Source organism: Dermacentor andersoni, chromosome 3 (assembly GCF_023375885.2).
Source record: "Dermacentor andersoni chromosome 3, qqDerAnde1_hic_scaffold, whole genome shotgun sequence".
NCBI lineage: Eukaryota > Metazoa > Arthropoda > Arachnida > Ixodida > Ixodidae > Dermacentor > Dermacentor andersoni.
Window position 1 is genome coordinate 12200411 of NC_092816.1, and position 25455 is coordinate 12225865.

Sequence of the window (25455 nt, forward strand, 5' to 3'; positions counted from 1 at the left end):
CCTCCGTATCGTCACTCCGTCTCGGCTTTCCCCGGAACTACTCGTCTCCCAGAACTGTATAACTTGACGAGCACTGCGAGGGCGGATCGCCCGTAGCCATTGGGATGTTCCCAGCGGCGTGCCCCGCCGGTGTCGATTACATCACACGGCACCCATCGGGCCCTGTTTGCACGTGGCGTTGCGGCGCCCAATGTTGTCTGGACGCCTCCGCCTTGGCGGGCACTGCCGCCGATATCGGGAGGAGGGTGCTGGCGCCCGGGCTTAGGTGCGTGCCGAGGGGCCAGCCTGCTACCGGGCGCGTGACCAGACTCCTCCTTGTCGTGACCGACCCACGGCCGGCCTGACGAGCCTCCCTCCGCGACCGGCGAGACGTCGTCGCCGCGCGCATGGCACCGTTCCCGAGTGAGGGAGCGCTTCCTGTCGGCCGAGGCTTGTTCGACTATGGGCGTCACTCTATGATGGGCATCCTTGCTGCTGCTGCGTCGGCGGAGAGAAGGTTGACCAGCCCGACGTCGTGGCTGCCTCTTGGCAAGCGGTCCGACAGCGCCTGCGGCCTCAGATGGACGATGCGCGCACTCGCTTGCTCATTCTCGGAGCACCCGACGAGTTTCGACAGAGGAAAGTTTGTTTGGGTTTGCTTATGTATTGCACCCTCGAGGACAGAGGGCATTGCGCTGAGCGGAGTGACGCCTGCACGAAAGGTAATGATTGAATGCAAGAAGGCACAGTATAAAATGCAAACGTTGAATAAGATAAGGGAAAAAAACAAGTTACAGGTCTAAGAATGGCGAATATGAATATGCTTGTATACAGCGCGTATTCCGTCACCTACAGATAGCTGCTTCATCGAATCGCCGTTTTCCAGAGGGAACTGAAGCGTCAAGTATGGTGGTTCTACCAGGATGGTAGTGATGCATACAAGAAGGAATGGTGGGGTTAGTATACGTGCATTTACAAACTTGGTCCTTCTGGCTTCAAACGGCTTTGTATCCAACAACAGATTGCAATATAAATGCCACTTGCAATGCTTATGCATGTGCGAAGAAACTTATTTCCTCGATGCGCTTCGGAAAACGTGATATCCTGAAATTGAGACAGGTAAAGCGTAAGTAACGCCCGAGGACGTCTGAATTCACAAGCAGGTAAGCAAATCCGCGTACTGCGCTTCCATCGTTATTGTGGTACATGAGTGCACTGTATCGCTTGTGTATACAGCTGAACGATCGCAGCACTTGAAGACGCTGGGAACGCTGGCCAAGACGTCCTCGCAAAAATAATCGGCGGATTCCACGCACTGTGGAGATCGATGTAAACGAAGCTTTTTTTGCTGTTTGCTTTGATTGACGATAATTAGCGGCGATGTTGGCGGGGAATGTGTAATTTCTTCAGCGTTTAGTCCGACACAAGAGTGGTGAGTTGATGTTAACCTTTACGTTGCGTGCACCACATGCTGTTTGTCTGCGTATATAGTCCACATAACACAAAGGGAGACGCGTGTTTGCTTGAGGCGTTGTTGTGCGTCATTGTTTTTAATGTATGAGAGGGTTGAGCATTATCATTGCCTCACATGGCACATCGCATCGTGGTAGCGGTGGTCTGCACCACGTTTCGCTGCTTAGCGGAGACGCTCCTGCACCGCGCGACGCTTCTTTCGGGCCGGGTGTCCTCGGCACGCTTTGGAGCCATATTGCTGGCGGGTGTTTACGTGCTCCTTCTTCATGCGGGGTCAGCACGCTGTTAAGACGCCAGCTCCAAGCGCCCCCTTTATATCACAGCCCAGCACGTGTCCTCCACTGCCCAGCACCTGCATTTTTGTCGCATAAGAGAGCAAGCACTGCACGTGCCATACGCACAAACTGAAACACTGCCGCGGTGGCGCTAGCCGGGATGCGTATAGAGTTACTGTATATGCTACCAAAGGTAGCATATACCTTTGGTAGCATGTATATGCTACCTTTGGTATATGCTACCTTTGGTAGCATGTACAGTAACTCTAGGGATGCGCGGAGACGAACGCCATCTGGTGGTGTCGCAAGAAACCCCGCGGCGCGCGCGCGAGCCAGACCGAAGCAGCAGCAGCGCCCACAAAAATCGGGAAACGAAGCAACAGAAGCTTCGCTTTAAAAGACTGCACCACAGGTATTCACGGAATACACAACTTGTACCCTATCGCTCTCCGCTGCCACGGCTGGCGGCGTGCCCTGGATTCGCCGTAAACTTTCTCACGAATCGCTGCCTCCGCCCGCGCGCTCTGCGTCCGCGCCGGTGTCGCCACTAACCTGACGCTGTGCTGCACGAGCACTTCTGCGGGCCGAGCTTAGCGCTTGTTGCGTGTCGGAATTCGCGTTATCTCCACTGGCGTTCCAGGTGCATTAATTTGTGGCGGCAAGTGTTGGCGCCGGTGAAATTTAATGCCGCGCCTTCTCGTGCTTTTGACAATCCCCTGCGCTATTATTTCCCACTGTGTTGACGAATGACCATCGGTCGGTGACGCTTGCTAAGAACGGTGCCTGAGCCGCAACCTCGCTCCGCGGCTGTGGAGGGCAGGCGAGGAGCTGGCCCACACTTTGCGGAAAGTTTTCGATGTCTTTCCAAAGGTCGTTTATTTATTTATTTATTTATTTATTTATTTATTTATTTATTTATTTATTTATTTATTTATTTCATTTTGCTGCGATAGCAGTTACAAACTCGAGCTGGGTCTTCTGTGTCCGCGCAGTCTATTATAATTTGTCCTCATTGTCGTGTCGTCGTCATTGTCGTGCCGTCTCCTCAACTTGGTGCCATGCAGCAATGTGCGGTTGGGAGCTGGACGCGTAGCCTCGGCGCTCGGTCGTCTGTGCGGCCTCTGTGCGCGGAGTCCACTGCAGGCAACAGTGTATCGCGGACGAGGACGGCATTCATGAAAGGATGGCAGTGTCCGCTGAGGAGCCTGCTGCTGTAGCAGTAAATTGAGCTCGTCACAGCCAGAGCCGTCGCTCAAGTCTGCGTGCCTATTATTTGTCGTGACGCTGGTTAACTCGGTACGTGGTTTCTGCGGTATGTGATACCGTGTTCACGAGACGCGAGGCGTGATAAGCGCACTGCGCGTACTCACACTCGTTCTTACTCACGTTCACTGCCCCCTTGAAAGGCCGGCCGCACTCATGCTTAATTGGCGAACCTGGTGCGCGCTCAAACTGTCGTGACGGCTTGTTTCACAGTCCACGGAGCTCGATCATTGAATGCGGCCGATTTGTGCCTGAGCGGTTCCAGCCGCTTGGATCTTCCGCCCTACCCTGTCGGCAGGAGGGCCCCTCGAGACAACGAGCCATGTTGTGCGAGCAGTGAGCCTACTCCGTCATTTCTTTAAGCAAGTGAGAAAGTTCAAAGAAATTGAAACAAGTCGCCGGTGCTTTCATACGACGGGTTGGAATTGCTATTGCGCTTAAAATTTTGCCCGTCACTTATCACAGTTGCCAACATTTGCACTCCTTTCGCGAGCCTGTCCGGCTGACATCTTGTAGAGTGGCGCTTTACAGTTCTTCGCGGTAGTATGGAGAATGGAGTGTCCCGGTGGCGACGCTCACATGTTAATTAACTAATCAACAACTGACTGTGCAGATGAAATACTGTGTAAAACTGTAAAGCTATCGGCGTGACTGCGCAGCGCAAAAGGACGAGGCAAGGACCAGACGTGTTGTGTCCTTTCTTCTGTCCTGGTCCTTTTGCGCTGTACAGTCGTGTCGATATTGAGTCACCATCACGTCCAAGCTTCTACTTTGGCACGATGATACAGCCGTAAGTACAAGCAATGAATGCACTGTTTTTAGTTAGAGGCGATAATATGAGACGGCTGAAAATGGGAGTGTTGCGCACTGACGCGAAGAGAGAGAGGATAAACGAAAGGCAGGGAAGTTAACCTGGACTGTGCCCGGTCGGCTACCCTGAACTGGGGGAAGGGGAGGAAAATATTAAGGGAAAAAAAGAGAGCTGATGTGCAGAGCTATTCACCTCCTGGGAAATAACTGCACGAGCAGCTGGCTGGGAGCATTATACGGTTTGCTGTGCCCAACGTCGGCAAGCACGCGTATATAAAAACTCGGGAAGGCCTCGCTGTGGCATAGACGCCGAGTCTAACCGCCGCGCCACCTCAACGTGTATATGCTGCGCACGCTCAAGAAGGCGTGTGTTAACTCTCTCCACAGCTCGATGCGTTCTTGGAGCGGGGTTTGCCTGCCTTCGTCCCGCCCTCGCATCAAATAAGAAAGATTAAACGATGGTCGATACATCGAAACCCCTGGAACACGAGCGTTGCCGGTTAGCTAACTCGTGTCGCGCTAACGCAACTCCCGGGAAAGCACTGGAAAGTGGACACCAGCGTTGGCTTCCCTTTGCAGAGCTTTCGAGCAGTGGGAGTATTGCACAGGAGGCCGACTATAGGAGCGAGCTACGATCTCATTTCTTTCGTAGAGCTGGACCAAGCCTTGGTCAAGCCTCGAAATGGCTTTTTGCTTGCGCCTCCCAGCACCGCTCTCATCGTTGTTTTTCTCTCTTGATGCCGAAATAAAAGTGGCTTGACTTGTCTTACATATTAATGACGTAGTAAACCATCCACTGTCAGTATTCTGCATGTAGTCCTCTTCTTTCTCAAATTATTCCCCACATGCGCTCATCTCTCAAGTTCGTTGATCGTTTGAAATGGATCTTGCTACATTATACTCTGGAGATCGAATACAATCTGTGATTACTTTTTTTCGCAAATCCATTCACTTCCGCTTATGGTCAATACAAATGGTTGCTAACTTTAGAGCTCCCGAATTAGATTCCCGTCGGACGCGACAATATGTTTGTTTTTTTCGCGTTTCCTTCCTCCCTGCCTCCTTTCCCCTTTCCCCCCGTTCGGCCGTAATTTCAGCTCATACGCTTCCTTCGTGAAACAATCTTCGAACAGTGCTTATCGAACCTGTCGAAAATTACGTGGTTTTTTACGCAAGTCAGCAAGTGTACAGTCGTCGAGTTGAGCACGAGTTCGCGGTCTCAATTCTCTGCTACGGCGGCCGCATTCGGATGGAAGCGGCATGTAACAAGATTCGAGTGCACGTTAAGGAATTTAGGGTGGCATGGCTGAATTATTCACTGCAGGCTTTGACAACGGCGTTTCTAATAGCCCGTGTACAACTCTCGAATGTGTGGAAGACTGTCACTTAATTTGACAGTTCCATAACCTAACAGTTAATTTGATGTAAGTGAAACAGTAGCACAATATCTGGCAGATATACTTGAATATTTTCCCGAGGCAATCATGATAACACCGACGGCCGTTTCAGTCTTATACGGAACTAGACTTCGCGCGCGCCGTTCGTGCGGCCGACGCAGTGGCGAGGCCGCCGCCTTTTCTGAGCCACACGCAGATATCCTTGAGAAAAGTGGCGTGCGTCCTTTTCTTCGATTATCGCGATTGTGCATGCGCTTCTTGGTCGAGCCAAGGACGCCGTCCGTGCAGGCGCTGCAGCTCTCGGCAACGCCGCCGCTAACGAGCCGCCACTGCTGCGCCAGTGCGTTGGCGGCGGCCTGCTTGTCCCGCTATACATGCTAGGCTTACGGAGGGCGCAGACGAGAACAGTGGGTCCTTGCCTCAATAGTGCGCCACCCCTGCCTCCTCGCCGTAACCGTTTCATGAACTCGTGCCTTGTTTCCTTACTTCGGCGGACTTCCGGGTGACTTCGGTTCCGCGAATCGCGTGCGATTAGGTCTAAGATCCAAAACTTTGGGGAAATGTTGATTCGCTCGCGCTCGAATGTATGTCTTCGAGTGGCACCGCCGAGGCGTAGGCTGGACTAAGAACAAAGCGAGTGTTTCTTAAGAGCTTACAAAGAAACTTTTTTAGAGCCCTTAGGTGACGCTGTTTCGAGTTATTCATACGGGCGCTCTCTCACTTTGCTTCTTACCTGCCACCATTATTGTTTGGTCGTGGCACCTAGGCATAAAGCTGGCACAAAGGTGACTGCCGTGCGCTGTGCGATTGTGCCCTGCTGGCACAACTGGCAGCGATGTGATCTTCCGCAAGGTACTTGCCACCTTTCAATTGCCCCCTGTAATTTAACGGCAGTATACCGTCGCCATGGTTTTTCTGCAAACTGTAGAGTGCGCGGCAAGCGTACTTCAGACAAGCATGCGAGGTGCTCGGTAGAGGATGCACCACTGCGCGCTCTACACGAGAGCGTGGCTTCGTTCCATTCGGGGCATCGTTTCGCCGAGCCAGCGGTGCGCTCTCTCCATCAGCGCTCGTTGCTCGTATAGTAGCGGACCGCTGTTGCCTCGGTCTCGTTTCGACGATTGCCGGCACCGATAAGGACGAGGTGCACACGTTAGAAACGAGACGCGGAGAAAATGCTCGGGCGCGCGAGGAGCGAACGTGCCTTGCCGGCTCGTCTCGAACGGCCATCCTTGCTCCACTTTGCCGCGTGTCAGTGCACCCTGTTCGAAGACCTCTTCCGAGCGCCTTCCATGTCTTCCACGTTTTCTTTCATCTGTCCCTCTGGCGTTTCGACGCGTTGAAGCTCGGGAGCTGCATGCCACCCTTGCTCTGTTTCGTTTCGTTGCGTCTCTCCTCACGTGGACCGGCCAAAAGCCGTTGCGCGTAAATCCGTGCTACCAAGATCCGTGCTACCGCCACTTGCGGCCGCAGCGGTGGTAGTCTAAAGAGCGCATTAGGAAGCTTGCACGCGCATACCTGTAGTTGCAGCAACGCTTTTATTTTCACGCGTGTTTACATGTAGGTTCGTCTTCTCTGCGTAAGCCACAGGTTACAGCCGTCGGTTGTGTAGAATTTAGATACGACGCCTTTCTGCATCATGTCGAAAATAATAATGCAGTGTTTTTACTGGCAGGCAGGGCTATCCGCGTATGCACATTTTGTCGGTACTGTCACATCGCATCGCCATTCGCGTCTTGTTTTCTCTCAAAGGGTCAGTGCTAGAGGCTCGTGTACGCCGGGTTTCAGACATCGTCTTCGCGCATGGATTCCACCAGTCCACAAAGCGTCGCCGTTGTCAAGTGGGTGGTGGCCACCTGCTCCTTCGCAGGCGTGCGGTTGCTTGCACGCGGCCTTTCTTTCGCGCATCCATCCTTGCGCGCCAGCTCCGAGAGGACGGGACAAGCCGGTGGCAGGCTGCGATGCAGGCAACGACAATCCATTCGTTGGGCGGCTTGCACGAAGAGAACGGCGGCCGTGTTGTTTCTCCGATCGAGATTCAATGCGGAATCGCGCGCTACATTCCGCTCTTATCTTCAGCCAGCCGATCTCAGCGCACCCGATCTTCTTCTTCTCTCCAGTATGCATGAAAAAAAAAAAAAAATAAACACGGTCGGGAGAAACAGAAGGCACGCCTCGGACGAGTTTCGCCGCGTGCGTCATCGAGCGAAGGAACGTCCGATCTCGCCGCACTGCATTCAGTCTCTCGCTTCTTCTTTCCCGCTTTCTGCTCGGAAGAAAATGAACAGCAGCAGCAGGAGAGGGGAACGGCGTTTCCTGTGCCGTCCTCTCGTTGTTGCGTATTTGATCAGCCGTGCATGACTGCGTCCCCGCACGAAAATATGCGCACCGCCAGAGCACGCCTCTCCCCAGCTGCCTTCCGTTCGCGCATCGTTCTCGCTCCTCGGTATCTCTCAGTGAGGGTGAAAAAGTCACGCCTATCCCGCACCCCGAAGGGCAGCAAAGCGGGGGCTGTTGTTGTTGCAGAAGGAGCCCCCGGCTACCAGACACGCTGCCACTTATACGTGCGCGCCGCGTAATGGCCACCGCTGTCCGCTCTTTGACGCGATGCATCGCGCGAAGCACACGCCTCCCCGTCTGGGCAGCGGTAAAGCCACTTGGCGCAGTTCTCTCTCCCCCTGACATCAGAAGTAAGCAGCCTGGCCATTGTGCTGGTGTCAACTTCCGAATCGCGGTGTGCACCCCGCAATTGTGCAGTCACGGTGCAACTCGTGCACAAGTGCTGCTACGCGCAGCTTCCAGTCGTACGTTCCGCGCGGAAAAGCGCCTCTGCATTTTTTGAGATTGTTCCGTCTGTGGAATCTTTGTTGAAATGTCTGCCCAGTGTGCGCTCGCCTGAATTCGTTGGGCGTCGTACGGCACTCACTGAGGGCCTCGGGAAGACGCTCTTACTTTCTCGCCAGGCCTCGTGACGCTCCGTCCTACGTGAATAAGTTTATTATTGCGATGACAATTATATGGACACTCCAGGCGTTTTATCGTAGGCATCGGCGTGATGTTCGGCATAAAGTTCAAGGACGATAACATCATCGCCGCCCGCCATATGCTGTATGTGCGAGTGAAAGCCTGCGAGGGTGAGCCGGCAATGGCGGCTCAGTCTCACGCGCGCAAGGGAGGAAAACGGGGTGGAAGCCTGCCGTCTTCCGTCGCACGCAAGACTCCTGGGGGAGGGAAGAGAGGAAGGGGGCGTTCTACTCCGGCGGCTGTTGCGTATGGCACGGCTATGGCTTTCTAGACACCATAGCACGGCCGCGCTGACCCTATCTTGAAAGCGATGTGCGATGGAGACAATGCGCTGTTGTGCCCGGCGGTCCTTCAGAGCGGGGGATGCCACCCCAGCGACATGCAGTTGTCGCGCTTCATCATTCATTTCAAGGCAGCTCGCTTGAAGATAGCAACGTCGTCTCACCTGACCGTCACGAAGAGCCCATCAAGGCCGTTATGGTCGGCGGTTCACTCCGCGACAAAACTCCGGTCACGGATAAAGGGGAAACGAGCCCATGGCCTCGTCAAATGGGATGTTGAACGTCCACGCCGTAGATGAGGTCCGTGCAAGGCTACGATTCTTCACACCTGTCAGCCGCACAAATTGGCGCGACCACGCCGGAGACGGAGTCAGTGTACGATCCCAGTTCCCCTGTTTGCGCCCAGCGATGTACGTGTGTTTCGACAAAACTCCCGACGGAGGGAAAGGGCAACAAACCTCTGGATTGATGGGACCAGAGGTCATCGGTCTTCTGACACCGGATTGATGGAAGCGACTGAACAATGACGACACATGGCTTAAAAAGCGGATCCAGACGGCTGTGTGGAGAGGAGGGGGACGCTCGGAAACAGAGAGACACTCGGACATGCAAAGACGCTACCATAGTGTGCTCCGATAGTTGGAGCCGTATTGTAAAACTCAACCGTGTAATTTTTTTAATATAATCCTTTTTTTTTTTAATTCTCTTAAACGTCGCTCGGAACCCTTTCTCCCGGCACCTGGCACGGCACGATCCATGGAAACTTCGTTGGCCGCACAGACCCCCGACTCCACAACAGTGCCGAGTGTTGATAGCTTCGTGTTCGCTGTTTTCGCCGCTTAGTTCGCGTCGAAGCGAGAGGCAGCACGGAGGTCAATTCGTTTGCTGCTGCTGCTGCGCTTCCTCACTCCTCCGTTTTCACAGCGAGTGTTCACGCTCGTCGAGTGAAATGTGTTCATGTTTGCTAGGGTGAATGTGGCAACATGCTTGTGAATTTAGTTAGTAACCGAATGTTTACAAGTTTATACGGTCGATAGCACTACTACTCGTACATCGTATAGCTGTCTACTAATTTGCTATCACAATCGATGCTTCGCCTTTCGGGTGAAACTGCGACATTTTTTCTTATTTATTTGTTTATTTACTTTACATTACTTTTTGCTGTAAATTGGCGAGAAGTTAGCCTCTGGAAATCTTGCCGTTGGAGCACATTTCTATTGATTTGTCCGCATTCAGTTTTATTTTGCTACATTGGCAGTGAAGTTTTGAGACGCAGATGTCATGCCGTCTTATATCCCTGCGAAGTCTGAGGACACTCACAGGAAGGACGGCATTGTTCACTGCAAATACAGTCGTGAATTATGTTGATGTCAAGAAAGTTGGGAAGGAGTTGCTGAACGGGGCTTCGAGGGAATCGCCCGTACAGCAGGTTTCATGGAAATCAAGAGTCCCAGTTGTCGTCTGCCGTGGTCCTTAGTGGTAGTTACGAAAGTTTCGGATGCCGTGCGAGTTGAGAGGAAGCTTTAGCTCGGGTGCTCCTGTTTAAATGCATGTAAAAGTAGAATTCGTTTTTTTTCGGCAACCACTGCACCAAATTTGACGAGGTTTGTTGCATTTAAAAGAAAAATTTGAAATCTAGTGACCGTTGGTTCCGCATTTCTAATTTATATCGTCAGTTCTTTTAATAAGAATGGGCAGTAATCGCAAATTTTCAGAAAACGAAACTATCAAGCTTACAACTCTGTTACTTGGCAATGAAAAATGATATCACAATTGCGTAAATTGCATCTAATAGTAGATCTAAAGCGGACAAAATTGATATATTACATATGAATCTAAACAAATTAGTAATATTGAAATACAGCTTTTGCAGAACCCTTGTAAACAACGTAACGAATTCACGTAACATATTGAATTTGTACGCTGTGAATGTTCTAGTGGATGCCGTTTACAGAACCGCAGTATCTGTTCTTGATGCGGTGCTATTAATTTGTAAACTTCGTGCTTCTATATTTTACGAATTTTTGAAAATTCTTTTAACAAAATTGCGGCACTAAATAGAAATTGCACTTCCGAAAGTCACTAGAATTTACCTTTGTCTCTCGAATGCAACAAATTTCAGTAAAATCGGTCCAGGGGTTATCTCAGAAAAGCGTTTCTGTGTTTTACATGTACTTGAATAGGGCGCGTCGGAGTAGGGCCCGAGCCAAAGCTTCCTCTTACTACTGTAAGAATTGGGAGGTCAATCCCACCGCTCGTAACCAGTTGTCAAGATTGGAGTCGGGCATGAATTAGATGGTAGCTGGCCCATGCCGTCGTCCAGCTTATCCACGCTGAGGACGTTGTTGAAGGGAAGGACTGCTTCTCATCGAGAACGAGGAATATAGGTTTATTTACAGTATCTACATAAGGACGTTGCAGTTCATCAGTCTAGCATGACTGCGACAGAAAGTACACTGAGCAGCCGCACAACAGCGGTTTATAAACACTCGGTCCTCCCTCGATCCCAAGGTGAGGGACACGTTCGACCAGGCACCGTAGACGAGCCGCCTCGTTGCGCGAGGAACACACACACACTTCCGCACAGGTTCACGGTGCCCAACCGAGGTCAGACGGTCTTCGCAGAACTCGGGGCTGACGTCAGGATTGGTGCGTGGGAAGGGGCCTCGAACTACGTTCCCCCGGGGACTCCTTTGCTCACAGAAGACCGGGTCGGCGGTGGCGTGTTCCGACACAAAGCCTGGTTCGTCGAACTCATCTCGGCAATCTCGCGACGCAGAGTGGCGGACGCGACGTATTGTCCTTGGTACACAGTAGACTTACTGACGCCGTTCGGCTTTCCAGGAAAAGTCGACGCCGCTGTCGCACCTGGCTGGCAAAACTTGCACCTCAGCGGGCCGTTCTTAACAGTACCGTGTCTGTGACGTTGTTCTCATTTCGTGACGACGTCGGTTATAGCGTTTTACGTCCTTCTTTGGAAGGGCGTTCAGGGTGGAAGTCCGTGCCTCGGCTGTAACAAGCGACCGTGCCAGCTTCAATAGAGACTTTTAGCGTGTCCGCTATTCCGTCAAACCGGGACGGTTTGAGCGGATTACCGGATGATCGGGCGCGTAAACGTGAGCGGCCGGAGCGGTGCAGCCGCCTGGTGTTGCAGAGCTCAACCAGATAAACACAGAGCTAAAATTGCAGTAACCTACTTTATTCTGCTTCGCTGCTGGTGCAACTTATCGGCAGCGGCGTAATTGTGTTCACAATTACTCCGCTGTCGAAAACTTACACCCCAGCTAAGAAGAATATAGTAATTGGCTCTGTGTTTAGGTGGTTGAGCATTGCACCGCCAGCTGGCGCCTCCAATCTGACCGCTCACGTTTACGCCCCCGACCATCCGCCCAAACCGCCCCGGTTTGCCGGAATAGCGGACACGCTAAATGTCTCAAATGTCGCAAATCAGTGCTGCCGAATCCCGCAAGACAGAGGAAGTGCCACGAAAGGGGAAACTGTCGTCCACCCGAACGTAGCACGAAGCTACAAGGAAACTGGCGGGTTTCTCAGAGAGAAGGCTTCGCAGTTCGTCTGTTCACTCGGGCAGGAGAGAAATGAGAGCGAAGCCAGCCACACGGCAGGGTGATTCTGGTCGCGTTTGAATGTGACACGAAGTGCGTCGACTTGACATCGACTCCGGGTTGTTGTTATAGTGCAGGCGAAAGCGCTCACGGCGGCAGATGGGGCGCGGGCAGCTGCGTCGTCGCGAACCCTTCTGTCGCGTGCGCGGCGGGCCGCGCGACCAGGCGCACCTGCGCCGGTTCGCGCTTTCCGGTGTTGTGAACGCTCGGCCTGCCTGTTCCTTCTTCATTTCGCTCGGATCGCGGCGGCGTCTCGTTTTTCTATCTCTTCGTTTGACGGGAATCGGGCACTGCAGCTGGGCCCTGCGGGCTTTGGTTGGAATACAGCTGCCCGTTGGCGGGGTCGGTCTGCGACGCTGTGACGCACCTCGTGCGAGGTGGTGCGCCGACGTACCTCACTTGGCGCTTGCTGGCAGATTCGTTAAACTCGATCGCGGTATTCTTTTCGCACTCTGTACGTGCAGAACATTATTATTATTATTATTATTATTATTATTATTATTATTCCCTACTCTATATTATTCAGAATTAATGTTGCCGCTGGTCGAGTACTGGTAAGAAAATATAGAAAATATATAATGTCGCCCGCCCTGTGGTTCCCCGGCTTTGCCCGAAAGTTTGTCTTCGCGTAATTGCAGCGTGCCCTAGATCAAAATTTACCATCTAGGAAATACACCAAGCTGTACGGCTCGAGCGCGCGAACCCCTGATACGCGAACCCCTGAAATAGCCGCCAGCGGGCTTCTCTGCATGCTCGTTCGTTTTTCTGTTTGTTTCCTTTTCTGCGTCTCCCCCCCCCCCCCCCCTCGCCCCTCCTCTTACATGGAAGCTCACCTGAACAGATTCTCCCGGGTCGTAGAACAGCAATTTCGTTTCGTTAGCGTTCGTACGGTCAAGCAGCAAAACCACGAGCGCTCTGTGCAAGTGCCCGAGCGCAGCAGAGAGAGCCAGGAAGCCGCCCATTATAGAAATCCGGTTTCAGTTGCGTCGTCGTCGGGTGAGTGAAAGTTGGCCGGCGTCACGGCGCCTAGCCTCCGAGATGGTCGCCGCTCGGACGTGTTTTGCGTCGGGCACCCCTGGCGGAAGCTCATTTCCCATGTATGCGCTCGCTCCAGATTCGCGCCCCGAATATACGTGGGCGTCGGGAGCGCGGTTTGTTTCTCTGCGCTTTCCAGCGGTGCGCGAGCAGTGCTCGAGAAGTGCTATACAGGCACCCTTGGAGCAGTTCTGGTGGCATCCTGAGGCTACGCATTGACAAATTGCGGCGTGGAAAAACGTGGAGGAAGCGACGAGCGCTAACTGCCGAGAAACGTTCATTTTCAGCGACCCCTGTTTATACTCATCGCCGTTACACATGCACAATTCACTTTCTTAGAAAGGCTAGCTCTTTATCTGACAGGATGGGGTACTCGCACACCCAGTACCCGGTCGCGAAGGCCTTTCTGCCTTAATTTTTTCACGTGCAAACTTGTCGCCCCATCTGCTGACAAATCTACGCCGGGCAAAAAGCGGTTCGCACGAACTGCAGTTAAATGCACGCCAGCTATCGTCTTTCGTGACATTGTTCTTCTTTACATTCGTGACAAGCCCAGACAGCCACAATCGTAAGGTTAGGCGCGTTTTATACAACACCGCTTGTTCCGTCACTTCCAGCATTGTCTTTTTATTCTTTTGCGACGATTCATTTAGTGCTCAAATTACTGTTGCCTCGGAATTCCGGATGTCATCCTGAATTCTAGCTCGCTCGTGCATACGGGAAGTCAGCGCGCGCGCGTGTATAAAGAGATGATCGGCGAGCGGTTCACCAAAGCGTTAAATTCTCAACGGCAGGCGAGAGCTGAGCACAGCTCGCCCACTATTTTCGCTCACACTTTACTGAAGTTTCCAGGTAGTCTGAACATACGCTTACCCAAAGGACATTTCATGTTCGTCTGTATACCTCGACCTAAGCGTCTTAACCGACGAAGCACGATGACCAAGCGAAACTTTAGTGAGAGAGAGAGAGGGAGGGAGGGAGGGAGAGAGAGACGCCGCTTTCCCCGTTTGATGTCGCTGCTGTTTTTTCGACCTCATCTTCCGTGATATATATTTTAGTCCAGTGATAGTCATGAAGGATAGGAACGCATTTCTGAGGAGTCGTAGATGTTTTCGTTGCTAAAGATGCTCGCGGCCATGCAGGTTAATTTTAGCTCGCTTCCAGTTTCATTCTTAAGGTGGGGATATTTTAGTGTTAAGGTGTTCTGCCTGTAATTACATCTCTGGCTTCAGTGGTATATATATATATATATATATATATATATATATATATATATATATATATATATATATATATATATATATATATATATATATATATATATATATATATATATATATATATATATATGTAAACGAGAAGGGTTCTACTAGGACACATAAATATCCGAGAAAGTGGATGGGAGAACGGCGCCGCGGTAGCTCAATTGGTAGAGCATCGCACGCGAAATGCGAAGGTTGTGGGTTCGGTTCCCATCTGCGGCAAGTTGTTTTTTCATTCACTTTAATTTCCATTAACTTATCGTTTCTTTATTTCATTTATTAAGAACAAGTAATTTCCCCTATGTTGTCCTTGGTGTCTGTGTTTGTCGGCTTCTTATGATATGACTATATATATATATGAGGAGTTTTTTTTCGAAATGGGTCAAATCCACGTAAACAAAAGTTGAGAAAAAAGCAAAAATTTGTTACCGGACCTAAATGCAACGCTAGCAAAGCTATTATATGATATGCTTTACATGTCGGCTAGGGCAAGTTTACGACCACAAGTAATGAAAAATTATGCGGCAGATATGCCCAATATTAGGGTGAGAACTCTGGATTTGGCTCGTATTGAATTGAAACACTGGATTTTAGGCGGTATTGTTATGAAAACTTTATTAAAATTGGCTTTCCAGAATGGCATCATGTAATAATGACAGAAAAGCTATAATAACATTGGCAGCAGGGCTTTGCTGTGCTTCAAGAACAATAGAACTATACTTGAAGAGCAGGTGCGTCTTCTTGGCAGCATAAGCAGCTCTCTTCTAATTCTTCCGCAGGATCATTTCCTTGGGCGCGCCTGAAGACACTAACGAAGTACGCAAGCTCTTCATTGTCTTGCCAGGAATTTCCGAAATGCTTCACAAGAAGGCTGGTCACATCTCTGACTTTCATTTCGTTGACGTGGTGTGCGTACAGTGCACATCTTATGGGTGCTTGTGCAAGGGACCTTCCCCTTTTTAGCACTGACACGAAATTTGACACAGAAACTTTATAGTGAGGCTCTGCTCTAATTTGAGGACTCCTACCAGCTGCATTTCTTTGAATGTAGAAGACCTTCGTTTCGGTTATCTTGAACGGCAAGCTGGATGTCGACTTCATCACCGCCGTGCAGTAGGCCTTCCAGTCGTACGCATGCCAATGTTTTCCAAGCTCTAACACAGTGCCGTGATTTGAAAAAATCCTTTGGTAGCTTTGTGGATTCAGGATTTCTTCGTGTCGTCTAACATCTTTTTCAATTCTGCCAAATACCCTGTCTGGGGGTAAAAAACTGTGTCCTGTGACAGGAAACACAAGGGAAACTACTGAGACACCTGCTGGAGCCTCATTCTGGAGCCACCAAAGAAGCATGCAAAGCACAGTACTGTTCTTGTTTTGTCCAGCACAGCCATCGGCTACTAACCGCACCTCTCTAATTCCTTCGAAGTTAGCGCTTCGAAGTGTATTATGTACCGCACTGGCTACTTGGTTGCTTCCTTTGGAGCTTTCATCTTCGCTCCATGTGTAGGAATGGATGGCCTCTTTGGGCATTGATCCATCTGCCTGGTTTTCCACCACGCAGAGGTGGTACTGATAGAGCTGGCGGCTGTAGTAGGCTTCCTGGTCCGGAACTTTGGGGAGCACTTGATTTTGTTGGCAATCAAATGAGAATGTTTTCAAGTCTTCCCTCTTCTCACGCAGCAGGGAATAAAAAGCCTTATACTTCAACTTGTGTACACGTTGCTCTGTTATGACACGCTGCTTCTGTGAAACATCTCCACAAGTTTTCATCTCATACGCATTTTTCAGGCACACAGAGCAAACGTCTGTCCTCGGTGTTCTGAACGAAAGATTGAACGTCGCTCGAAAAATGTGGTGAAAGAAGCCATACTTCACCCTCACATCTTCGGGTGCTTGTTGGTTATAAATCCCCCACAGGTTTCGGATGCTCTTCAGCTCACTTGGAAGGTATAACTTTTTTGTCTTCTTCCGGTTGTAGTGCGACTCTCTTGCCCGAAGTCGCTTAATGAAACCCACAACAGCTGATCGCTTTCGACCGTAGCGCTTGATCTTCTGGTCACCTCCACGACTGTCGGCTTTCACTTCACCTTTTTCATGCTTGTGCTTTATATAGCGAGTAACTGTGCTGTGACTAATATCAAGCACTGCGCAAAACATATCGCGACAAACACGAATCTCTTGGCCATTTTCTATCCGTACCTTGTAAACAACAGCAAGGCTCCGACGAGGTTCCGCTTCTTTTCCTCTCCTACGTTTTACGGCTGTTGGCGTGCAGTACATCAAAACGAACGCCTTTTGTTCCACGCTACACAGTTCGTAAAACTTCTCCTTGAAACGTTTAGTGGATGCTTCTGTCACAAGCGCACACCTGAGAGTCTTTTTCGCGTGTTTACATTTTGGCAACGGCGCATTCTTGCTTTTACGGTGGTGATGCGGCTTTTTTTCACTTCGCCGTCGACGTCTAGGGATAGATCTTTCGCCGATCTCTTCATTGCCATCCGAATCCATGAACAACGATATCAGAAAAGCGAAGAACTCGCGAAAACACGAACGAAACACTCTGAGCTGTCAGGCGGGAACCAACTCCTTGGCGGGAACTGACAAGGAGGCAGCGATGGCTAAATGACGTCATGCCGAAAGCGCTCTCCTATTGGGCAAATGGATTTGGCTCATTTTGATCCGTGCAACAGCTGGATCTGGCTCAATTTCGATACGAAATACGATCTGCGAACACGTTCGCCTGGCGTTATTTGACCCATTTCGTTGCAACGGTTTTTCTATGAGAAAGTTGCCTAGTTTTTCTTGTCATTACCGTTTTATCTGACCCAGTTTCGGTTTGTGGATTTGGCTCATTTCGAAAAAAAACTCCTCATATATAAAGCCGTTTTGTGTGGATATTAGTTCTTATGTTGAGAAAAACAAGGAAAAAAAAACGTACGTTAACTTAACAAACAAAATTGAGCGACCTTTATGAAGAATGAAGCACAGACTTTGCTCGCTCTGTTTAAAACCTGGCCGAATTCGTTTTAAGAAATGACATCCTGGCATCCAATGCGAAAGTATACGGTACCGTCGGCGCGTAATATTTGCGGGATGTGCGATCCACGAAAGTTGAATTTGCGAACATTTATAGGCATCCACGCATCCTGTAATAGCACGCAGTGTTTCCAGTGTACACTTGAAATTAACAGAACTCCGCTATTCTACTAGCGCGAATCAGAGTCTTTGCCCCTATTTTTTATTAGCCAAAATAAGGTACATACAGGTAATTACAAATATGGCGTACTATTCTACGTACTATTTTTCCACATAGTCCCCAAACCGGCTCAGACATTTGTTCCATCTCAGCGCTATATTTGAGATGCCCCTGTCGTCAGTCAGCGACGCACGCGGTCTCCCCGAATGCTCATTGTCATGCAAGTCTTCACGGCCTCTTGCGAACTCACAACGCCACCACCTCTCACTTCTCAAAGCGAGACACCTTTTCCCATACGTGGGCGGCATTTCCCTGTGGGTTTCGATAGGCGTTCGTGCCTTGATCCATAGAAAAGGAATCACACTTCGTTGCTCGTACGCTGTGGACGTGTGAAGGACAACCGCCAGCTTCGACAATAAACCTTTATTCGACAACTGGCAGCAGCGCCGTGCCGCGCAGCTACCGGCACATGAGGCCGGGCCGGTCCGAGAAAAGTCCACCGCTGGGAATGAATATGTTGACTTCGCATCTACAGCCGTAATTTGGGTTAAAAAAAGGCGGGGGGGGGGGGGGGGAGAAGACTTCCTTATTCGCCCTCGTAGTTGTTGCATGCGTACGGAAAACATGAAGGCGTAAACTAAGCTGATCACGTGGAAAGTCCTTGTGTTCTTTGATGTGCTCATATTAAATTGCACCGTTAGGAGTCTACACATGAAATTTCCCGGCTGCGCTCAGGGGACGCTGATTCATTATTGTTATACTGAATCTGCATGCCTCAGAGTACACACAACATTTATGCCGATATATCTATACAACGTATCTAAAGAGTGTGCCGCTGCTTGAATTGATTATCGTAATCCCTGTGGTACTTGGCGTTCGCGCACTCCTTTTCTGCTCGACAGCATGCAGCTTCTGTATAGCGGGAGTTCTTGATGGCAATACTGCGCGCCAAGACGGCGTCTCCGCTGACGTTGGGCCATCCATCCATTCACGCGTGCGAAGACGTCGATGCCGAAACAATGCACATTGTGTCTATATAGCCAGGCGTATACCATACGTGCACATGTTTATGCCGTGGCAGGTATTCAGGAATGCATTGTACTTAATATTTCTTAAGCCTCTTCGTCTCTATATGAATGGTGGCTCGAGCGCGTCTGCGACTTTGCTTTGACGCATGGTATACCTGCACTCGGTATTCAGCGCCGTTCCTTTGTGTACTTTTAATTTCTTGTCGCGGGCGTCTTTTGTCTGCGGAACGCAGACAAAAGTTGATTTGTCTCAACGACTCTCCAGTTGATTTGAGTATGTATGTATGATACATGTTGCTGCGTACGGCCTGCGTGCCGAATCGTTGTGGGAGCAGAAGCCTCCGTCAGGCCACATGGCCTTTAGCTTCTGCTTCCTTTCTGTTGTAAACAGGAGAAATAAACTCATTAATTCATTAAAAAAAAAAAAGACACGAACGGACCATTCGCAGTCATTACCTGACAGCCTCGTCACTGGGTCGTGCACAGCGCACAGTGACCTCTGTGCGTTGTTTTATTACCAGAGGGTGCGAAGTGGCGAGGTTCTCGCTGAGTGAACGATGCCATAAGGAACTACGTATATAGCGCTTAACAGATGATAATCGAAGCGTTATGGTTGCTGAGGACGCCGCTTTGTTGCCTGCGTAGTTTTGAGATTTAGTTAAATAGAGGCAGCGTGCCATCGGTTGTCGCCGCGGACCCACGGCAGCCTCGTGCCATGGGTCCTGCTTCAAGCGTGGCCACCTTCTGACGTCACGACACATGCAACTCCGAGGAAGCGAAACTGAAACTGGTTCGACGTAAGCACTCGCGAAAAAGCACCGAAGATGCGTGTCGACGGCACTCTTTCCTGCCTGCGCCTTTCAAGTTAGCCAATGTCGAAATAACTGAACACGCAGTTAGTTACACTTCCTTGGGATTAAAACGCGTAACTTTATTTTACTCTTTAAAAGCCTGCCTTGCGTGGTTTCAATAGCCACTTCCAAGCAGAGCTATTCCGTTCATTGTCGAATTCGCCACCGTATCAGCTCTGATCGACTCAAGAGAATTGGTCTGAATATGCCTGAATTAAGCGGTGTCCAAACTACCACTCCGGGAATAAACTCGTGCGCTGTGCGTTCGGTCGGCCATGCACTTCGCCATGACGTCACATCAAGCGCGATGCTTCGTCCTGTATGACGTCTGGAATTCCGTTGACGTTTCGACGCTTCTGTTGGCCATTCATTCATTGCGGTGAACAACATGACGCCGACAGGAAGTTGTCCCGCGCACGCGAGTTTCCCCCACCGCGCCTCGCATCATTTGCTGCAGTTTAGCCAATCGGCTGAGCGCTGACATCGACCTGGACCGCAACTTGCGCTTCTGACGCACGTTCCTGGAGCAGCTGAAGTCGGCAACACAAATACACTAATGACGTCACAGGGATCTCGAAACAGTGTTCTCACTCTCCGTTTCAAGTTTGCTGCTGCTCGTGTGCTGCGCCTAAACGTATAACACCGGGAATAAAGTGTGTATGCGTCTGTACTCCACAACATGGTTGCACTCGGGGCAAACTATAAAATAAATAAATGCAAAAGAAAAATGCGTGCTATATTTCGTCTTTGTCCCGTCTATGGTATTCTTACGAACTTTAGAGTTCGCAGGTCGGCAGTCGTGCAGATTATTAGGTTCATCGGAACCAGGGAGAGCACTGATGATAGTCTTTCTTTCTGAGAATTTTCTATGCATATGTCTTGGTATGCATGATAGACAAAATTGTTCTTACTTCTTCCTTTCTTTTTTTTTTGTCGTTAAGGTCGACTTATGTGGGAGAAAGCCTTAAATACGTCAAGGACACAAATTGCGGTTAAGCAAGGAACTCGCCGACGAAGCGCGTCTCCTTGCGTTCCGTCGTATACTCGTTTTCGGTATTTCCGTGTTCCGTCCCAATGACCTGCATCACTATCAATTTTAGGAACGATGTTAGCTCTTTTATACCCGTGCCACACGGGCACGGAAAATGGCATTAACTTTCTAGTGCCTTAAGCTATAATGCCATTTGCGGGGTTGCCACACGGACATGTTTGGTGGCATTAAAGCTCAATGCCATTCGCGACGTATAGTGCGTTCTCGTAACTCACTTGGCCATCAAATGCGTACTCTCGTTCCCACTGTCTCCACGTTCTGACGAGACTAAACGAATTCTTAATGAAGAACGATTAATATATTCTTCACTTTCCTTAAAAAGAAAAGCTCTTTTTCTCGTGGCGTATAGTGCGTTCTTACATTACTACAACTCACTTGGCCATCCAATGCGTACTGTCGTTTCCAATGTCCCAGTCGTTACCGTGGTGACCACATTCTGGCGATATTAAACAACCTTGTAGATAAAAACGACTAGTTTATTCTGCGCTTTTTTAAAAGGAGCTCTTTATTTTCGTAGAGATCATGCAGGCGATCTTGCCGCTATACGCACGGCTGCAGCACTAATCGTGAGCACGTTAGCCAGGAGATGCTGTTCGATTGCACGGCGGCGACTCCTTCACTTGGTGGCCTCATACGGAAGCCTTCGAATTTCTCGACGATGTTTGGCCCGAGGACCACATACGCCGCAACAAACTGGAGCGCATGGTCATAGTCTGCAGGACCGCTGCTTGAACGCTTTAAAGCTTGTGAGCGCCATTTTTCCTATTTTAATGCCTTGGCTACGCTATGGATTGGCCGTTCAGCTAGCCTCGGCTTCAACCATTTACGGCTGTGTGCAGCAGTGACATTCCTGGAGTAAACTACATAAAATACGCCTATTAATGTTTTTCACGCCATTTCTTAAACGTTTGCTCCCTAACTATAACTGTTTTTATCGTAATACGATTGGCAAGCAAACGTAACCGTTTCATTGCGGTTATCGCCATCGCGACGTTTAGTGTCATTAAGTATGCGCGTGTAGCAGCGACCGAAATATAATTGTAGTGCCTATATAATGGCAGAATTGGGAACAGCTGATATATGGGCTGTTGGCATACTACATACCGCGGCGGAAAAAAAATCGGCAGTGGTCTCGTTGGTCTAGAACCACGAAAGGACCAGACTGGAGCAGTTAAACAAACGCGCCTGGTGTCCTCTGTTTATTAATGCTTGCTCCAACCTGTACTGGCGCTTTCGTTGCACGTCGGATCGCACGCGGATCGCACCACGCACATGTCGGGAGGCGCCCCAGTGGATGGCGGTCGCCGTCGTTTTCGCGGCACGGAAACCGGCGGTCACCCCCACCTCGCACGTCTCCGCCCGAGGAAGGTCGGCTGTTTCGAAATCGAACACAGAGCGAGCAAGCGACGGGCCGCGATCTTCCCGCAACCGATGGCGGAGAGAGAGGTCTGTCGGCGTCGCTAATGGGCTTCCGAGGTCGACCACCGGAGCACGCTAGCTGCTTCACTGAAACCGGGCAACGTCCGCCAACCAGGGACCGAATGCATGGAGCATTATCGCACGTGTGCCTCGACCTGTTGGTGTCGGGAGTCCAAACAAACATGCTCGAATAGTTTAACCGCGGCACAAGACGTTTGCAGCCCACATACGGTGAGGGCACAGCGGGCAAGACCACGGCCGGGGAGCTCGCAAACGAGTCCCGTCTCGAGCGGTGCCTTTCCTCGCCGTGGAAACGGCCTGACCTTTTCCGAGACGCCCCGGGCGACGAAGTCTGGTCGAAGCCAGATATAACTTCCGTTATGCGGTGGCCCTTTCCGCATCGTTCTTTCCGTCGAGTGTCCCTCTCCGTAGCTGCTTCCATTCTCGACGAACGCGTTCTGCCTCTTCCTCCCGGCGGTACCGTACTTTCGCGATTATAAGCCTCGCGCTATATACGTTGCTGCGGCGGCATTCTTCCTTTCAATGGTTGCTTGCTGGGCGAGTTGGCACATAGCATAATAGTTACACAGAGCCTGTAAACAGACGCAAGAACTAGGAAGTATGGTTGCACATGGGACACAGCGTGTGCTCTGCACAGTTATAATTTTGTTTGCATAATCTTTCCTTTCGTCTTTGACATATCGTGGAACCCTGCAATGTTACTGTTTGACAGTGCCGTGCGGATACGAATAATCGCCTAAAATCTTCATAGCGGTTCACCGTACCTCCTGTGGGGCTGTCACTGCTCACAGCGGACACGAATGGGCCATACAGTGAATATATCTTGTGACAGCGAAGGTCCTGCATTTGTACTGTGAACGACAGAACTGCAGCCGTGTTCATTCGAGTCTCGTATCCGCGAGATCGCTACGAGAAGACCTTTGAGAGAGAACTCGGGATCAGCGCTCAATCCGCGCGGGTCGCACGAAAGTGCACCTTCCCATTTTTTATTATTATTATTTTTTATCCTGCACTCACGCATAGACTCGACTGTCGTGTGTACCATTGCGTATGATACGGCTTTCTTTCGCAGTAATGGCCGGTAAGGTGGCTGCAGATCTGCGCGTTCTCTGGGAGTGCTGTCGCATCGGAGCTCGCCACGCTCGGCCACCGTCCCCTCACGGAACACGAAATTAATCAGGGGGTGTGCGAATATTCGAAAGTTTCGAATAACCAATGCCGTATTCGATTCAGCTCTTGAATCGAATAGTCCCTTTTCTGAAATGCGGAAAGTTTTCGAACAGTTTATTGGATTGCCAGCAGTGCATGATCAGTCATGAAACTGAAGCAAGAACGAATAAAATTTTACCACTACCGCAGTGAACATAAAGAACGGGAAGTTACGTGAGCATGCTGCGTCTCTCCAGACTCTTCCAGCTAAACCGCAGTCACCCGCGCATAAATTTTTGCTCAGACATCACAGTCAGCGATGATTATTGTTTGGTATTATCAGTCCTTCCGTGTATTAAATGGAAGGACTCTGGTATTATCAATGCTGTAACAGTGTGTTCTCGTGGGATTAACTCGAAATACGCTTCCATTGAAAAAATATTTGATATATCAATAGCGAGACTATACTGCAGCGATGATTCTAGCTATAGATATTAAGTGTTTTTTCTTTTTTTTTTTTTCGCTCCACCATCGCTGCAGTAAACGCGCATTTCCGTTCACTCTCGCGGGTTTAGAGAGATGCTAACGGGCTGATAGGAAGGCCTTTCCAAAACTTCGCTCTGAAAATTCGCCACCGCGCATACTCTGAAGAAACCTGAGGAGGAAGAAAGCTGCACTGGCTGCGGGCGGAGCATTACAGAGGCGTGCTCGCAATTGCTCCGCCTGACCGTTTCCTTTCTTTAACCTGCTGGGATAAACGTGCGTACGGTTATACAGTTCATCGCAGCATGCAGAGGTACAACGCTATCTCTCGAGTAAGTTCACTCCGTATCCAGTGATGCTATCTACTGCATCCAACGATTGGTGACGTGATTATTTCTCTGTAGTATGCCCTATTCGAGTTTTCCCTACTTCATGATGTGCAGTGTAAATACAGAAGCTTGTTAATATAGCGAATACTAGGATGTAAGCATTATTATATATTAATGGAGAAAAAATTGTGTTCATTGTTCGAAAACTACTCGAAAGGTATATTCGATTCGCTGTTGGCACTATTCGATTCGTATTCGATTCCGTTTCGAACATTACTACTCGCACGCCCCGAAGGACTTTCTATCCTGGTCCCAAACGATGCCGGCCCGAATGGTTTTAGTTTTGATGAGGCATCGGAATTGCACGTCAGGATGTTATTGTTTGTCAGGCGCCTCACCGTGTGTGCGCTGACAGTTCCGGTTCGTTTATTCCGAAAGGGTCTGTGGACAAGGGCGTACGGGAAGTGGGTGGCCTCGTTCTTGACTTCATATATATTTTATTAATTTTTTTGATTTCTATAGCGTGGCTTCGCCGAGCGATTGCGAATGAAACGACATACTTTATGGCGGACGGGGCAAGAGTGCCGAAGGGCAGAAAGGTCGCCTTCCCCGTGCCGCATAAGGTTAACGGGGTAGTGTAATTAAAGAGTGCTGCTGACGTCACTGTTTTCGGAGAGGCTAGCGAGGAAAATAGAGCTCGTCAAGGTTTAAAGCGATTACCAGTGGTATTCACTCCTGCAGCTCCCTCGAAGTATGCGTGACGCCATAGCGGCGATTGTGTGAAGTAACACACGCACGCACAAAAAAAAGAAGACAAGCCTTCCGCACGGGTTGTTCGAGAGATTATGTCGTGCCGGCCGGCAAGGGAATTCCGGTCGCCGACAGAAAGGCGCGTGCACGTGCAGTCCCGGCTCGGGTTGGGACCCGCGGGTGGAAGCACGCACGGTGCTCCGTGTGCGCGGCGGGTGAGCGATCGACCCACTCGATCGCAGCAGCGGACGACGTCTGCCATTCAGGGCGGCGCTTTATTGTGCCGTGCCTTTAAAACGCGAGCATGCCCGACGGGGGCACGGCCATCCTGCGGCCCGGCGACGCTGATCGGCATGCCGCCCTCGTCCATTGCGGGCCACTGGAGTGCCGCCTGCTTTGGATGGATGGATGGATGGAAGGTAGGAGCGTCCCCTTTGACACGGGGTGATGTCAGTTGCCACCATGCTCCGCTTTTTATTTTGCCTTTTATTTTTATTTACCTGTGCTGTGTGTTATTAAAATTCTCGATTTTCTTTAAATACGTCTTCCTACCCTTTTAACCTTATGTCACCTCTCTGCTTTTGAGCCACCAATCCTCCAATCGCCTTTTGCTAATTTCCACCGCATATTTATTTACATGACTATTATTATCTCTGAACCCTAGGGCCTCAGGAAGCGTGACTGTGGTCGCATCGACATCGGGATTGATACCATCACATTTTAGTTCGAGGTGTTCTATTGTTTCTACAGTATTAC

General features: G+C 50.2%; 1 protein-coding gene and 1 long non-coding RNA gene across 6 annotated transcripts in view; one reads left to right on the forward strand and one right to left on the reverse strand.

Annotated features, from left to right (window-relative positions):
* The window catches only part of LOC129382145 (uncharacterized), a 36621-nt gene extending 23406 nt beyond the window's left edge, over positions 1–13215 (reverse strand). Inside the window, exon 1 of the long non-coding RNA XR_008610225.1 lies at positions 12959–13215. This is a non-coding gene — a long non-coding RNA (uncharacterized lncRNA). The remainder of the gene's footprint in view (positions 1–12958) is intronic.
* LOC126520926 (uncharacterized) overlaps positions 1–25455 on the forward strand; it is a 122325-nt gene that overhangs the window by 13013 nt on the left and 83857 nt on the right. The window lies entirely within an intron of this gene.